Genomic DNA, 15,398 nt, shown 5'->3' with positions numbered 1-15,398 from the left:
AACGATATTTGGTCTAATTTGTATTCAAATTGACGCAGAAGTGTGATAAGGGGCGCCTTTATATGAATAGATTGCATGAAGAGTTGATCAGTGCGATCATACCGACAATACTGCAGGATCCCATCGAACTCCGCAGTTAAGCGTCCTTGGCGAGAGTAGTACTAGGATGGGTGACCTCCTCGAAAGTCCTCGTGTTGCACCCCCATTTTATTTCATATAATGTTTTTTAGTTGCATTTTCTCGGCGTGGTGTAACTCATTCGTTATTTGCGTTTTGTGAAATAAATAATTTGAAGCGATATTTGGTCGAATTTGTATTCAAATTCGAGTTGAAGTGCGATAAGGGGCGGCCTTTATATGAATAGATTGCACAAGAGTTGGCGGGTGCGATCATACTAGAACTAATGCATCGGATCCCATCGAACTCCGCATTAAGCGTGCTTGGGCGAGAGTAGTACTAGGATGGGTGACCTCTTGGGAAGTCCTCGTGTTGCACCCCTCCCATTTTATTTCATATAATGTTTTTTTTTAGTTGCATTTTCTCGACGTGGTGTAACTCATTCGTTATTTGCGTTTTGTAAAATACATAATTTGAAATGATATTTGGTCGAATTTGCATTCAAATTCGAGCACAAGTGTGATAAGCGGCGCTTTATATGAATAGATTGCGCAAGAGTTGGCGGTGCGATCATACCAACAAGAATGCAAGGATCCCATCGAACTCCATGACTAAGCGTGCTTGGGCGAGTAGTACTAGGATGGGTGACCTCTGAGAAGTCCTCGTGTTGCACCCTCCCATTTTATTTCATATAATGTTTTTTAGTTGCATTTTCTCGGCGTGGTGTAACTCATTCGTTATTTGCGTTTTGTGAAATAAATAATTTGAAGCGATATTTTGTCTAATTTGTATTCAAAATCGAGGCGCAAGTGGGATAAAAGGCAGCCTTTATATGAATAGGTTGCGCAAGAGTTGGCGGTGCGATCATACCGCACTAATGCGGATCCCATCGAACTCCGTATTAAGCGTGCTTGGCGAGAGTAGTACTAGGATGGGTGACCTCTTGAGGAAGTCCTCGTGTTGCACCCTCCCATTTTATTTCATATAATGTTTTTTAGTTGCATTTTCAGACGTGGTGTAACTCATTCGTTATTTGCGTTTTGTGAAATAAATAATTTGAAGCGATATTTGGTAGAATTTGTATTCAAATTCGAGGCACAAGTGTGATAAGCGGACCTTTATATGAATAGATTGCGCAAGAGTTGTGGGTGCGATCATACCAACACTAATGCAGGATCCCATCGAAGAACTCATGACTAAGCATGCTTGGCGAGAGTAGTACTAGGATGGGTGACCTCGCAGAAAGTCCTCGTGTTGCACCCTTCCATTTTATTTCATATAATGTTTTTTAGTTGCATTTTCTCGGCGTGGTGTAACTCATTCGTTATTTGCGTTTTGTGAAATAAATAATTTGAAAGCGATATTTTGTGAATTTGTATTCAAATTCGAGGTTAAGTACTGATAAGCCGGCCTTTATATGAATAGATTGCGCAAGAGTTGGCCAGTGCGATCATACCGACACTAATGCAGGATCCCATGAGAACTCATGATTAAGCGTGCTTGGCGAGTAGTACTAGGATGGGTGACCTCACAGGAAGTCCACGTGTTGCACCCTCCTCATTTTATTTCATATAATGTATTTTTAGTTGCATTTTCTCGGCGTGGTGTAACTCATTACGTTATTTGCGTTTTGTGAAATAAATAATTTGAAAGCGATATTTTGTCGAATTTGTGTTCAAATTGACGCGCATAAATCTTGATAAGCGGCAGCCCTTATATGAATAGATTGTGCAAGCAGTTGGCCAGTGCGATCATACCAGCACTAATGCCGGATCCCATCGAACTCCATGATCAAGCGTGCTTGGCGCGAGTAGTACTAGGATGGGTGACCTCTGAGGAAATCCGTGTTGCACTCCTCCCATTTTATTTCATATAATGTATTTTTAGTTGCATTTTCTTGGCGTGGTGTAACTCATTCGTTATTTGCGTTTTGTGAAATAAATAATTTGAAGCGATATTTTGTCGAATTTGTATTCAAATTGACCCATAAAAAATAAATAAAGGCGTATATGAATAGATTATTACCGAGATTGGCGGGTGCGATCATACCGGCACTAATGCCGGATCCTATCGAACTCATGATTAAAGCGTGCTTGGCGAGAGTAGCACTAGGATGGGTGACCTCTGGGAAGTCCTCGTGTTGCACCCTCCATTTTATTTCATATAATGCTTTTTAGTTGCATTTTCTCGGCGTGGTGTAACTCATTCGTTATTTGCGTTTTGTGAAATAAATAATTTGAAAGGATATTTTGTAAATTTCTATTCAAATTGAGGCCCAAGTGCGATAAGAGGCAACCTTTATATGAATAGATTGCATGAGAGTTGGCGGGTGCGATCATACCGACTAATGCCGGATCCCGTCGAACTCATGATCAAGCGTGCTTGGCGAAAGTAGTACTAAGTTGGTGACCTCGCAGGAAGTCCTCGTGTTGCACCCTGCCATTTTATTTCATATAATGTTTTTTTAGTTGCGTTTTCTCAGCGTGGTGTAACTCATTCGTTATTTGCGTTTAGTGAAGTAAATAATTTGGAATGATATTTGGTGAATTGTATTCAAATTGAGGCGCAAGCTCTGATAAGAGGCTCCTTTATATGAATAGATTGCGCAGAGTTGGCGAGTGCGATCATACCGGCACTAATGCGGGATCCCATCGAACTCGAGTTAAGCGTGCTTGGCGAGAGTGGTACTAGGATAGGTGACCTCACAGGAAGTCCTCGTGTTGCACCCTCCCATTTTATTTCATATAATTTTTTTAGTTGCATTTTCTCGGCGTGATGTAACTCATTCGTTATTTGCGTTTTGTGAAATAAATAATTTGAAACAATATTTGGTGAATTTGCCTTTAAATTGAGCATAATTGCGATAAGGGCAACCTTTATGTGAATAGATTGCGCCAGAATAGGCAGATGCGATCATACCAGCAATAATGCAGGATCCCATCGAACTCCTTAGTTAAGCGTCCTTGGTAGAGTGTAGTACTAGGATGGGTGACCTCACAGGAAGTCCTCGTCTTTGTACCCTCCATTTTATTTCATAGAATGTTTTATTTAGTTGCATTTTCTCGGCGTGGTGTAACTCATTACGTTATTTGCGATTACGTGAAATAAATAATTTGAAGCGATATTTTGTCAATTTGTATTCAAATTTGGCGCATGAAATCTTGATAAGGGGCGCCTTTATATGAATAGATTGTGCAAGAATTGTGGGTGCGATCATACGGAACTAATACTTTGGATCCCATCGAACTCAGCATGATTAAGCGTGCTTGGCGAGTAGCACTAGGATGGGTGACCTCACAGGAAGTCCTCGTGTTGCACCCTCCCATTTTATTTCATATAATATTTTTTAGTTGCATTTTCTCGGCGTGGTGTAACTCATTCATTATTTGCGTTTTGTGAAATAAATAATTTGAAGCGATATTTTGTCAATTTGTATTCAAATTCGGCATAAAATCTTGATAAGAAGCACCTTTTATGAATAGATTGCGCAAGAGTTGTGGTGCGATCATACGGCACTAATGCCGGATCCCATCGAACTCCATGATTAAGCGTGCACAGGAGAAGTAGTACTAGGATTGGTGACCTCTGGGAAGTCCTCGTGTTGCACCCTGCCATTTTATTTCATATAATGTTTTTTTTTAGTTGCGTTTTCTCGGCGTGGTGTAACTCATTACGCTATTTGCGTTTACGTGAAGTAAATAATTTGGAGCGATATTTGGTGAATTTGTATTCAAATTCGGCGCAAAATCGCGATAAGCGACCTTTTATGAATAGATTGCGCAGAGTTGGCCAGTGCGATCATACCGGCACTAATGCGGATCCCATCGAACTCAAGTAGTTAAGCGTGCTTGGCGAGTAGTACTAGGATAGGTGACCTCTGAGGAAGTCCTCGTGTTGCACCTCCATTTTATTTCATATAATTTTTTAGTTGCATTTTCTCGGCGTGATGTAACTCATTCGTTATTTGCGTTTTGTGAAATAAATAATTTGAAAGCGATATTTTGTCAAATTTGTATTCAAATTTGGCCGCATAAATCTTGATAAGGGCTGCCTTTATATGAATAGATTGTGCAAGAATTGGCAGGTGCGATCATACCGGCACTAATGCCTGGATCCCTCGAACTCCAGCGGTTAAGCGTGCTTGGCGAGTAGCACTAGGATGGGTGACCTCACAGGAAGTCCTCGTGTTGCACCTCCCATTTTATTTCATATAATATTTTTTTAGTTGCATTTTCTCGGCGTGGTGTAACTCATTCATTATTTGCGTTTTGTGAAATAAATAATTTGAAGCGATATTTTGTCGAATTTGTATTCAAATTGGCATAAAATCTTGATAAGAGCACCTTTTATGAATAGATTGCGCAAGAGTTGGCAGATGCGATCATACGGCGATAATGCGGATCCCATCGAACTCATGATTAAGCGTGCACAGGAGAGAGTAGTACTAGGATTGGTGACCTCTGAGGAAGTCCTCGTGTTGCACCCTGCCATTTTATTTCATATAATGTTTTTTTAGTTGCGTTTTCTCGGCGTGGTGTAACTCATTACGTTATTTGCGTTTAGTGAAGTAAATAATTTGGAGCGATATTTGGTCAATTTGTATTCAAATTAGGCGAAAATCTTGATAAGATGACCTTTTATGAATAGATTGCGCAAGAGTTGTGAGTGCGATCATACCGGCACTAATGCCGGATCCCATCGAACTCGCATGATTAAGCGGCGCTTGGCGAGAGTAGTACTACGATGGGTGACCTCTGAGGAAGTGCTCGTATTGCACCTCCCATTTAATTCATATAATGGTTTTTTAGTTGCATTTTCTCGGCGTGGTGTAACTCATTCGTTATTCGTTTTGTGAAATAAATAATTTGAAACAATATTTGGTCGAATTTGCCATTAATTTAGAGGCATAAGCGTGATAAGGGCAACCTTTATACGAATAGATTGCGCAAGAGTTGTGAGTGCGATCATACCGGCAATAATGCCGGATCCCATCGAACTCCATGATGAAGCGTCTTTGGGCGAGTAGTACTAGGATGGGTGACCTCTGAGGAAGTCCTCGTGTTGCACCCTCCATTTTATTTCATAGAATGTTTTATTTAGTTGCATTTTCTCGGCGTGGTGTAACTCATTCGTTATTTGCATTTTGTGAAATAAATAATTGGAAACAATATTTGGTGAATTGCCTTTAAATTCGGCGCAAGTCTTGATAAAGGCGACCTTTATATGAATAGATTACGCAAGAGTTGGCGGGTGCGATCATACCAGACCTAATGCCGGATCCCATGAACTCATGATTAAGCGTGCTTGGCGAGTAGTACTAGGATGGGTGACCTCGCAGGAATTCCGTGTTGCACCCTCCATTTTATTTCATATAATTTTTTTTAGTTGCGTTTTCTCGGCGTGGTGTAACTCATTAGTTATTTGCATTTTGTAAAATAAATAATTTGAAACAATATTTGGTCGAATTTGCCTTAAATTCGGCGCAAAATGCGATAAAGGCGACCTTTATATGAATAGATTGCGCAAGAGTTGGCAGATGCGATCATACCAGCCCTAATGCAGGATCCCATCGAACTTCGCGATTAAGCATGCTTGGCGAGTAGTACTAGGATGGGTGACCTCACAGGAATTCCACGTGTTGCACCTCCCATTTTATTTCATATAATGTTTTTTAGTTGCATTTTCTCGACTTCTTGTAGCTCATTAGTTATTTGCGTTTTGTGAAGTAAATAATTTGAAACAATATTTTAATAGCATTTGTATTCAAATTGAGGCTCAAAATGCGATAACGATGACCTTTTTATGAATAGGTTGCGCAAGAGTTGTGGGTGCGATCATACCGGCACTAATGCGGATCCCATCGAACTCATGATTAAGCGGCAGGCGAGAGTAGTACTACGATGGGTGACCTCGCAGGAAGTGCTCGTATTGCACCCTCCCATTTTAATTCATATAATGGTTTTTTAGTTGCATTTTCTCGGCGTGGTGTAACTCATTACGTTATTCGTTTTGTGAAATAAATAATTTGAAACAATATTTGGTCGAATTTGCCATTAATTTGGCGCAAGCGTGATAAGGGCAACCTTTACGAATAGATTAGCAAGAGTTGAAATGTGCGATCATACCGACAATAATGCGGATCCCATCGAACTCCGCGATGAAGCGTCTTTGGGCGAGTAGTACTAGGATGGGTGACCTCGCAGGAAATCCTCGTGTTGCACCTCCCATTTATTTCATAGAATGTTTTTATTTAGTTGCATTTTCTCGGCGTGGTGTAACTCATTCGTTATTTGCATTTTGTGAAATAAATAATTGGAAACAATATTTGGTCGAATTGCCTTTAAATTGGAGGCAGAAGTCTTGATAAAGGCGACCTTTATATGAATAGATTGCGCAGAGAGTTGGCCGATGCGATCATACCAGCCTAATGCGGATCCCATCGAACTCCATGATTAAGCGTGCTTGGCGAGAGTAGTACTAGGATGGGTGACCTCACAGGAATTCCGTGTTGCACCCTCCATTTTATTTCATATAATTTTTTTTTAGTTGCGTTTTCTCGGCGTGGTGTAACTCATTCGTTATTTGCATTTTGTAAAATAAATAATTTGAAACAATATTTGGTCGAATTTGCCTTAAATTAGGCGCAAAATCGATAAAGGGCGACCTTTATATGAATAGATTGCGCAGAGTTGGCCAGAGTGCGATCATACCGACCCTAATGCCGGATCCCATCGAACTTGGCGACTAAGCGTGCTTGGCGAGTAGTACTAGGATGGGTGACCTCTGAGAATTCACGTGTTGCACCTCCATTTTATTTCATATAATGTTTTTTTAGTTGCATTTTCTCGACTTCTTTGTAGCTCATTCGTTATTTGCGTTTTGTGAAATAAATAATTTGAAACAATATTTTTTCGCATTTGTATTCAAATTGAGGCTCGAAATACGATATGATGACCTTTTTATGAATAGGTTGCGCAGAGTTGGCCGAGTGCGATCATACCGCACTAATGCAGGATCCCATCGAACTCATGATTAAGCGTGCTTGGCGAGAGTAGTACTAGGATGGATGACCTCACAGGAATTCCACATGTTGCACCCTCCCATTTTATTTCATATAATTTTTTTTAGTTGCATTTTCTCGACTTCTTTGTAGCTCATTCGTTATTTGCGTTTTGTGAAATAAATAATTTGAAACAATATTTTGTCGCATTTGTATTCAAATTGAGGCTCACGAAACGATAAGAAAATGACCTTTTTAGGAATAGGTTCTTGCGCAAGAGTTGGCGGTGCGATCATACCGGCACTAATGCAGGATCCCATCGAACTCCATGATTAAGCGTGCTTGACGAGTAGTACTAAGATGGGTGACCTCTGAAAATCCTCGTGTTGCACCCACCATTTTATTTCATATAATGTTTTTTAGTTGCGTTTTCTCGGCGTGGTGTAACTCATTCATTATTTGCGTTTTGTGAAGTAAATAAGTTGAAGCGATTTTTGGTGAATTTTCATTTAAATTGGCGCCAAGTCTCGATAAGAGGCGAGCCTTTATTGAATAGATTGCGTAGAAGTAGGCGAGGTGCGATCATACGGCACTAATGCCTTGGATCCCATCGAACTCATGATTAAGCACTGCTTGGCGAGAGTAGTACTAGGATGGGTGACCTCATGGGATGTTCTCGTGTTGCACCCCTCCCTTTTTATTTCATATAATGGTTTCTTTAGTTGCGTTTTCTCGACGTGGTGTAACTCATTCCTTATTTGCGTTTTGTGAAATAAATAATTTGGAGCGATATTTGGTCGAATTTGTATTCAATTTGGTAGCAAGAAGCGATAAGCGGCGACCTTTATATGAATAGATTGCGCAAGAGTTGGCGGAGGTGCGATCATACCGGCACTAATGCCGGATCCCATCGAACTCATGATTAAGCACCTTGGCGAGAGTAGTACTAGGATGGGTGACCTCATGGGATGTTCTCGTGTTGCACCCTTCCCTTTTTATTTCATATAATGGTTTCTTTAGTTGCGTTTTCTCGACGTGGTGTAACTCATTCCTTATTTGCGTTTTGTGAAATAAATAATTTGGAACGATATTTGGTCGTATTTGTATTCAAATTCGAGCTGCAAGTGCGATAAGGGGCAGCCTTTATATGATTAGATTGCACAAGAGTTGATGGGAGCTATGATACCAGCACTAATGTACCGGATCCCATCAGAACTCTACAGCTAAGCGTGCTTGGATGAGAGTAGTACTAGGATGGGTGACCTCCTAGGAGGTCCTCGTGTTGCACCCCTCCCATTTTATTTCATATAATATTTTTATTTGTTGCATTTTCTTCACGTGGTGTAACTTATTCATTATTTGCGTTTTACGAAATAACTAATTTGAAACGATATTTTGTCGAATTTGCATTAAAATTCGAGCCGCATTTGCGATAAGTGCCAACCTTTATATGAATAGATTGCACAAGAGTTGATGGGTGCGATCACACTAGCACTAATGCATCGGATCCCATCAGAACTCCGCAGTTAAGTAAGTTTGGGCGAGAGTAGTACGAGGATGGGTGACCTCCTGGGAAGTCCTCGCGTTGAACCCTTCCCATTTTATTTCATATAATATTTTTTTTAGTTGCATTTTCTTCACGTGGTGTAACTAATTCCTTATATGAATGGATTGTGCAAAATGCGATAAAGGCGCCTTTATATGAATGGATTGCATGAAGAGTTGTGAGTGCGATCATACCGGGACTAATGCGGATCCCATTCAAATGCCGCGGTGAAGCGTGCTTGGGCGAGAGTATTACTAGGGTGGGTGACATCCTGGGAAGTCCTCGTGTTGCACCCATCTCATTTTATTTCATATAATGTTTTTTTTAGTTGCATTTTCTCCACGTGGTCTAACTCATTCGTTATTTGCGTTTTGCGATATAAATAATTTGAAACAATATTTGGTCAAATTTGCATTCAAATTCGAGGCGCAAGTGCGATAATGGCAGCCTTTATATTAATAGATTGCGCTAGAGTTGTGAGTGCGATCATACCGACACTAATGCCTTGGATCCCATCGAACTCAGTTACTCAAGCGTGCAGGCGAGAGTAGTACTAAATTTGGGTGACCTCTGGAAGTCCTCGTATTGCACCCTCCCATTTTATTTCATATAATTTTTTTTCGTTGCATTTTCTCCACGTGGAGTAACTCATTCGTTATTTGAGTTTTGCGAAATAAATAATTTGAAACGATATTTGGTCCAATTTGCATTAAAATTCGAGGCGCATTTACGATAAGGGGCAACCTTTATATGAATAGATTGCACAAGAGTTGACGAGTGCGATGATACTAGCACTAATGCATGGTATCCCATCAGAACTCCGCATTGAAGCGTGCTTGGGTGAGAGTAGTACGAGGATGGGTGACACCCTGGGAAGTCCTCGTGTTGCACCCATCCCATTTTATTTCATATAATGTTTTTTTCAGTTGCATTTTCTCCACGTGGTGTAACTCATTCGTTATTTGCGTTGTGCGAAATAAATAATTTGAAATGATATTTGGTCGAAATTACATTGAAATTCGAGGCGCAAGTGCGATAAGGGGCAGCCTTTATATGAATAGATTGCACAAGAGTTGACGGGTGCGATCATACCAGCACTAATGCACCGGATCCCATTCAAGCGCCCATGATTAAGCGTGCTTGGCGAGTAGTACTAGGATGGGTGACCTCACGGGAAGTCCTCGTGTTGCACTCCTCCCATTTTATTTCATATAATGTTATTTGTTAGTTGCATTTTCTCCACATGGTCTAACTCATTCATTATTTGTGTTATGTGAAATAAATAATTTGAAACGATATTCGGTCGAATTTGCATTAAAATTCGAGGCACAAGTGCGATAAGGGGCAGCCTTTATATGAATAGATTGCGGAAGAGTTGGTAGTGCGATCATACAAGCACTCTTGTCGGATCCCATCGAACTCATGATCAAGCGTGCACAGGCGAGAGTAGTACTAGGCTAGGTAACCTCCTGGGAAGTCCTCGTATTGCACCCTTCCCATTTTATTTCATATAATTTTTTTTAGTTGCAATTTCTTCACGTGGTGTAACTCGTTCGTTATTTGCGTTTTGCGAAATAAATAATTTGAAACAATATTTGGTCGAATTTGCATTAAAATTCGAGGCGCATTTGCGATAAGGGGCAACCTTTATATGAATAGATGGCACAAGAGTTGACGGGTGCAATCATACTAGCACTAATGCATCGGATCCCATCAGAACTCCGCATTGAAGCGTGCTTGGGCGACAGTAGTACGAGGATGGGTGACCTCCTGGGAAGTCCTCGTGTTGCACCCCTCCCATTTTATTTCATATAATATTTTTTTTAGTCACATTTTCTCCATGTGGTGTAACTCATTCGTTATTTGCGTTGTGCGAAATACATAATTTGAAATGATATTTGGTGGAATTTGCATTCAAATTCGAGGCAAAATCTTGAAAAGGCGACCTTTATATTAATAGATTGCGCTAGAGTTGGCCAGATGCGATCATACCAGTGATAATGCACGGATCAATCGAACTCCATGATCAAGCGTCTTGAAAGCGAGTGTAGTACTAGGATGGGTGACCTCACGAAGTCCTCGTGTTGCACCCTCCCATTTTATTTCATATAATGTTTTTTAGTTGCATTTTCTCGGCGTGGTGTAACTCATTCGTTATTAGCGTTTTGTGAAATACATAACTTGGAGCGATATTTGGTCGAATTTGTATTTAAATTCGAGTATAAGTGCAATAAGAGGCGACCTATATATGAATAGATTAGCAAGAGTTGTGGGTGTGATCATACTAGCACTAATGCCGGATCCCATCGAACTCAAGTAGTTAAGCGTGCTTGGGAGAGTAGTACTAGGATGGGTGACTTTACGGGAAGTCCTCGTGTTGCACCCTCCCATTTTAATTCATATAATGGTTTTTTAGTTGCGTTTTCGGCGTGGTGCAACACATTAGTTATTTGCGTTTTGTGAAATAAATAATTTGGAGCGATATTTGGTGAATTTGTATTAGGTTTGGCGCCAAGTGCGATAAGATGACCTTTATATGAATAGATTGCGCAAGAGTTGACGGGTGCGATCATACCAGCACAAATGCATCGGATCCCATCAGAACTCTGCAGTTAAGTGTGCTAGGGCGATAGTAGTACTAGGATGGGTGACCTACTGGGAAGTCCTCGTGATGCACCACTTCCATTTTATTTCATATAATTTTTTTTGTTGCATTTGCTCCACCTGGTGTAACTCATTCGTTATTTGTGTTTTGCAAAATAAATAAATTGAGTCGATATTTTGTCTAATTTGCCTTCAAATTCAATGTGCAAGTGGCATGAAGAGCAGCCTTTATATGAATATATTGCGCAAGAGCTGACGGGTCCGATCATACCAGCACTAATGCTCCGGATCCCATCAGAACTCCGCAGTTAAGCATATTTGGGAGAGAGTAGAACTAGCATGGGTGACCTCCTGAGAAGTCCTCGTGTTGCACCCCTCCCATTTTATTTCATATAATGTTTTTTGTTAGTTGCATTTTCTCCACGTGGTGTAACTCATTCGTTATTCGCATTTTGCGAAATAAATAATTTGAAACGATATTTGGTGAATTTGCATTCAAATTGAGGCACAAAATCTTGATAAAGGCGACCTTTTTATGAATAGATTGCAAAAAGTTGGCCAGATGCGATCATACCGGCACTAATGCGGATCCCATCAAAACGCCATAGTTAAGCGTGCTTGGGCGAGAGTAGTACTAGGATGGGTGACCTCACAGGAAGTCCTCGAGTTCGCCACTCCATTTTATTTCATATAATTTTTTTTGTTGCATTTGCTCCTCCTGGTGTAACTCATTCGTTATTTGTGTTTTGCAAAATAAATAAATTGAAACGATATTTTGTCTAATTTGCCTTCAAGTTCAAGGCGCAAGTGGGATAAGGGGCAGCCTTTATATGAAGATATTGCGCAAGAGTTGGCGGGTGCGATCATACCAGCACTAATGCACGGATCCCATCGAACTCATGATCAAGCGTGCTTGGCGAGAGTAGTACTAGGATGGGTGACCTCGCAGAAATCCTCATGTTGCACCCTCCATTTAATTAGTATAATGGTTTTTAGTTTTTTCTCGGCGTGGTGTAACTCATTACGTTATTTGCGTTTTGTGAAATAAATAATTTGGAGCGATATTTGGTGAATTTGTATTCAATTTGGCGCAAGTGCGATAAGAGCGACCTTTATATGAATAGATCGCGCAAGAGTTGAAGGTGCGACCATACCGGCACTAATGCGGATCAATCGAACTCTGCGATTAAGCGGCGCTTGGCGATAGTAGTACTAGGATGGGTGACCTTACAGGAAGTCCTCGTGTTGCACCCTCCATTTTATTTAATATAATGTTTTTTTTAGTTGCATTTTCTCGACGTGGTGTAACTCATTCGTTATTTACGTTTTGTGAAATACATAACTTGGAACGATATTTGGTCGAATTTGTATTTAAATTCGAGGCGCAAGTGCGATAAGAGGCAGCCTTTATATGAATAGATTGCGCAAGAGTTGACGGGTGCGATCATACCAACACTAATGCCGGATCCCATCGAACTTCTGCAGTTAAGCGTGCTTGGGCGAGAGTAGTACTAGGATGGGTGACCTTCAGGGAAGTCCTCGTGTTGCACCCCTCCCATTTTAATTCATATAATGGTTTTTTTAGTTGCGTTTTCTCGACGTGGTGTAACACATTCATTATTTGCGTTTTGTGAAATAAATAATTTGGAACGATATTTGGTCGAATTTGTATTCAATTTCGAGGCGCAAGTGCGATAAGAGACAGCCTTTATATGAATAGATCGCCCAAGAGTTGAAGGGTGCGACCATACCAGCACTAATGCACCGGATCCCATCAGAACTCTGCAGTTAAGCGCGCTTGGGCGATAGTAGTACTAGGATGGGTGACCTCCTGGGAAGTCCTCGTGTTGCATCCCTCCCATTTTATTTCATATAATATTTTTTTTAGTTGCATTTTCTCGACGTGGTGTAACTCATTCGTTATTTACGTTTTGTGAAATACATAACTTGGAACGATATTTGGTGAATTTGTATTTAAATTTGGGCGCAAAGTGCGATAAGCGACCTTTATATGAATAGATTGCGCAAGAGTTGGCGGTGCGATCATACCAACACTAATGCACGGATCCCATCGAACTTCTGCGATTAAGCGTGCTTGGCGAGAGTAGTACTAGGATGGGTGACCTTACAGGAAGTCCTCGTGTTGCACCCTCCCATTTAATTCATATAATGGTTTTTTAGTTGCGTTTTCTCGGCGTGGTGTAACACATTCGTTATTTGCGTTTTGTGAAATAAATAATTTGGAGCGATATTTGGTGAATTTGTATTCGATTTGGCGCAAGTGCAATAAGAAGCGAGCTATATATGAATAGATTACGCAAGAGTTGTGGTCGATCATACCGGCACTAATATAGGATCCCATCGAACTCATGATTAAGCTTATTTGGGCGAGAGTAGAACTAGCATGGGTGACCTCCTGGGAAGTCCTCGTGTTGTACTCCTCCCATTTTATTACATATAATGTTTTTTGTTAGTTGCATTTTCTCCATGTGGTGTAACTCATTCGTTATTCGCGTTTTGTGAAATAAATAATTTGAAACGATATTTGGTTGAATTTGCATTCAAATTCGAGGCGCAAGTGCGATAAGGGGCAGCCTTTTTATGAATAGATTGCGCAAAAGTTGACGGGTGCGATCATACCAGCACTAATGCACCGAATCCCATCAAAACGCCATAGTTAAGCGTGCTTGGGCGAGAGTAGTACTAGGATGGGTGACCTCCTGGGAAGTCCTCGAGTTGCGCCACTCCCATTTTATTTCATATAATTTTTTTTGTTGCATTTGCTCCACCTGGTGTAAATCATTCGTTATTTGTGTTTTGCAAAATAAATAAATTGAAACGATATTTTGTCTAATTTGCCTTCAAGTTCAAAGCGCAAGCGGATAAGGGCGACCTTTACATGAATATATTAGCAAGAGTTGGCCAGGTGCGATCATACCGACACTAATGCTCTAGATCCCATCGAACTCCATGATTAAGCATATTTAGGCACGAGTAGAACTAGGATGGGTGACCTCCTTGGAAGTCCTCGTGTTGCTCCCCCCATTTATTTCATATAATATTTTTTTAGTTGCATTTTCTCCCGTGGTGTAACTCATTCGTTATTAGCGTTTTGCGAAATAAATAAATTAAACGATATTTGGTGAATTTGCATTCAAATTGAGCGCCAAAATCTTGATAAGGGCGACCTTTATATGAATAGATTGCGCAAAAGTTGGCGGGTGTGATCATACCAACACTAATGCGGATCCCATCAAAACTCCGTAGTTGAAATTGCTTGGTAGAAAGTAGTACTAGGATGGGTAACCTCACAGGAAGTCCTCGTGTTGCACCTCCCATTTTATTTCATATAATGTTTTTGTTAGTTGCATTTTCTCCCGTGGTGTAACTCATTCGTTATTAGCATTTTGGGAAATAAATAATTTGAAAGCGATATTTGGTGAATTTGCATTCAAATTGAGTAGCAAATCTTGATAAGATGACCTTTTATGAATAGATTGCGCAAAAGTTGACGGGTGCGATCATACCAGCACTAATGCACCGGATCCCATCAAAACGCCGTAGTTAAGCGTGCTTGGGCGAGAGTAGTACTAGGATGGGTGACCTCATGGGAAGTCCTCGAGTTGCGCCACTCCCATTTTATTTCATATAATTTTTTTTTGTTGCATTTGCTCCTCCTGGTGTAACTCATTCGTTATTTGTGTTTTGCAAAATAAATAAATTGAAACGATATTTTGTCTAATTTGCCTTCAAGTTCAAGGCGCAAGTGAGATAAGGGGCAGCCTTTATATGAAGATATTGCGCAAGAGTTGACGGGTGCGATCATACCAGCACTAATGCACCGGATCCCATCAGAACTCCGCAGTTAAGCGTGCTTGGGTGAGAGTAGTACTAGGATGGGTGACCTCCTGGGAAGTCCTCGTGTTGCACCCCTCCCATTTTAATTCATATAATGGTTTTTTTAGTTTTTTTTCTCGACGTGGTGTAACTCATTCGTTATTCGCGTTTTGTGAAATAAATAATTTGGAACGATATTTGGTCCAATTTGTATTCAATTTCGAGGCGCAAGTGCGATAAGAGACAGCCTTTATATGAATAGATCGCGCAAGAGTTGAAGGTGCGACCATCGAG

General features: G+C 40.6%; 8 non-coding genes and 9 pseudogenes across 8 annotated transcripts; all 17 read left to right on the top strand.

Moving 5' to 3' along the window:
• Window positions 1–88: 88 nt before the first annotated feature.
• On the top strand, window positions 89–203 carry LOC128033511 (5S ribosomal RNA; annotated as a pseudogene).
• Window positions 204–381: 178 nt separating this feature from the next.
• LOC128033156 (5S ribosomal RNA) lies at window positions 382–498 on the top strand. Its single transcript, XR_008189491.1, has one exon. It is a non-coding gene; the product is annotated as a 5S ribosomal RNA (ribosomal RNA).
• Window positions 499–973: 475 nt separating this feature from the next.
• Window positions 974–1,086, top strand: LOC128033451 (5S ribosomal RNA; annotated as a pseudogene).
• Window positions 1,087–8,289: 7,203 nt separating this feature from the next.
• On the top strand, window positions 8,290–8,408 carry LOC128033140 (5S ribosomal RNA). Its single transcript, XR_008189475.1, has one exon. It is a non-coding gene; the product is annotated as a 5S ribosomal RNA (ribosomal RNA).
• Window positions 8,409–8,592: 184 nt separating this feature from the next.
• LOC128033236 (5S ribosomal RNA) lies at window positions 8,593–8,711 on the top strand (annotated as a pseudogene).
• Window positions 8,712–9,438: 727 nt separating this feature from the next.
• On the top strand, window positions 9,439–9,557 carry LOC128033417 (5S ribosomal RNA; annotated as a pseudogene).
• A 184-nt stretch (window positions 9,558–9,741) lies between these two features.
• On the top strand, window positions 9,742–9,858 carry LOC128033461 (5S ribosomal RNA; annotated as a pseudogene).
• A 481-nt stretch (window positions 9,859–10,339) lies between these two features.
• Window positions 10,340–10,458, top strand: LOC128033104 (5S ribosomal RNA). The gene has a single exon (XR_008189440.1). It is a non-coding gene; the product is annotated as a 5S ribosomal RNA (ribosomal RNA).
• A 476-nt stretch (window positions 10,459–10,934) lies between these two features.
• Window positions 10,935–11,049, top strand: LOC128033507 (5S ribosomal RNA; annotated as a pseudogene).
• A 175-nt stretch (window positions 11,050–11,224) lies between these two features.
• Window positions 11,225–11,343, top strand: LOC128033067 (5S ribosomal RNA). Its single transcript, XR_008189403.1, has one exon. It is a non-coding gene; the product is annotated as a 5S ribosomal RNA (ribosomal RNA).
• Window positions 11,344–11,524: 181 nt separating this feature from the next.
• Window positions 11,525–11,643, top strand: LOC128033253 (5S ribosomal RNA; annotated as a pseudogene).
• A 184-nt stretch (window positions 11,644–11,827) lies between these two features.
• On the top strand, window positions 11,828–11,944 carry LOC128033429 (5S ribosomal RNA; annotated as a pseudogene).
• A 759-nt stretch (window positions 11,945–12,703) lies between these two features.
• On the top strand, window positions 12,704–12,820 carry LOC128033221 (5S ribosomal RNA; annotated as a pseudogene).
• A 184-nt stretch (window positions 12,821–13,004) lies between these two features.
• LOC128033522 (5S ribosomal RNA) lies at window positions 13,005–13,123 on the top strand. Its single transcript, XR_008189561.1, has one exon. It is a non-coding gene; the product is annotated as a 5S ribosomal RNA (ribosomal RNA).
• Window positions 13,124–13,893: 770 nt separating this feature from the next.
• LOC128033153 (5S ribosomal RNA) lies at window positions 13,894–14,012 on the top strand. Its single transcript, XR_008189487.1, has one exon. It is a non-coding gene; the product is annotated as a 5S ribosomal RNA (ribosomal RNA).
• Window positions 14,013–14,780: 768 nt separating this feature from the next.
• On the top strand, window positions 14,781–14,899 carry LOC128033054 (5S ribosomal RNA). Its single transcript, XR_008189389.1, has one exon. It is a non-coding gene; the product is annotated as a 5S ribosomal RNA (ribosomal RNA).
• Window positions 14,900–15,081: 182 nt separating this feature from the next.
• On the top strand, window positions 15,082–15,200 carry LOC128033346 (5S ribosomal RNA). Its single transcript, XR_008189529.1, has one exon. It is a non-coding gene; the product is annotated as a 5S ribosomal RNA (ribosomal RNA).
• The last annotated feature ends 198 nt before the right edge of the window (window positions 15,201–15,398 follow it).

The sequence above is a fragment of the Gossypium raimondii genome, chromosome 9 (assembly GCF_025698545.1).
Source record: "Gossypium raimondii isolate GPD5lz chromosome 9, ASM2569854v1, whole genome shotgun sequence".
Classification (NCBI taxonomy): Eukaryota; Viridiplantae; Streptophyta; class Magnoliopsida; order Malvales; family Malvaceae; genus Gossypium; species Gossypium raimondii.
The sequence above is the reverse complement of the archived record's forward strand: the minus strand, read 5'-3'. Positions and strand labels throughout refer to the sequence as shown.